We start from the raw sequence: 915 nt of genomic DNA on the forward strand, positions 1-915 counted from the left end.
GCCTAAACATAATGCTGAGCTTTAAGCTAGAAATGAACCATATTTAAACACCCAATCAGCATATACGGGAAATTAGGTTTACAGTTTTCAAAAACTTGGGAATTTCAGTCTTAGTGTGCCCATTGCCTTCATATGCACTTGCAAAAAACCTGTCATGACACTAGAGCTGAACTTGTGTAAGCCATTGTAATCATACTGAAACCTTAGTTTTTCTTAAACAGAAAAAAAGTTCAAGTGTCACAGGCTTCCCACCTCCACTCATTTGTCCAGCTAAACTGGAGATGGGAAAGTCTCCCCGGTCTGTGAAACATTTGAATTTGCAATGGAGACTCAAGATTTCATCTGACCATTTAGAACGCCATATGTAGTTCTTTGAAAGGACCTTCAGTCATATTTAAACTCAAACAGCTCATTAAAAGGAAAAAAAAATCTTTATTATGCATCATCTTGGACCATAGAGCCATGAGGGGCAGAGACTAGAGTCAGCAGCTCCACAGAGGCTCATCCTCAGTACCCTCCTTTCACTGGAATCTGGGGTTGAGGTCTTGTGTCATGGAACCGTGGTTCTGTTGGGGTGTAGCGGAACTGACTGTAGGACATGCGCTTACGGTTGTAGCGTGAGCGAGACTTGAAGGCGTACACCTGATCCTCGTCCTCTACGGGAGTGAAGACTGGCTCATCTTCATCGCTGGTATCAGATGAAGAGCTCCAGCTCTCCTCTGTAGACTGGTAAGGACCGCTGCTGCCTGGACCCCCATGCTGGCTGTCCTGATGACTGCTCTGTTGTTGGAGCCCGTAGTAAGACCCACCGTCACCTCCAGTGTTGGTGCCACTGTAGTACACTGGATAGCTGGTGTGTCCTCCAGAACCACTGGTCTGTGCTGCAGGTTCCTCAGCACTTGGCTTGGAGAGGTC

The sequence above is a fragment of the Austrofundulus limnaeus genome, unplaced genomic scaffold, assembly GCF_001266775.1.
Source record: "Austrofundulus limnaeus strain Quisiro unplaced genomic scaffold, Austrofundulus_limnaeus-1.0 Scaffold323, whole genome shotgun sequence".
NCBI lineage: Eukaryota > Metazoa > Chordata > Actinopteri > Cyprinodontiformes > Rivulidae > Austrofundulus > Austrofundulus limnaeus.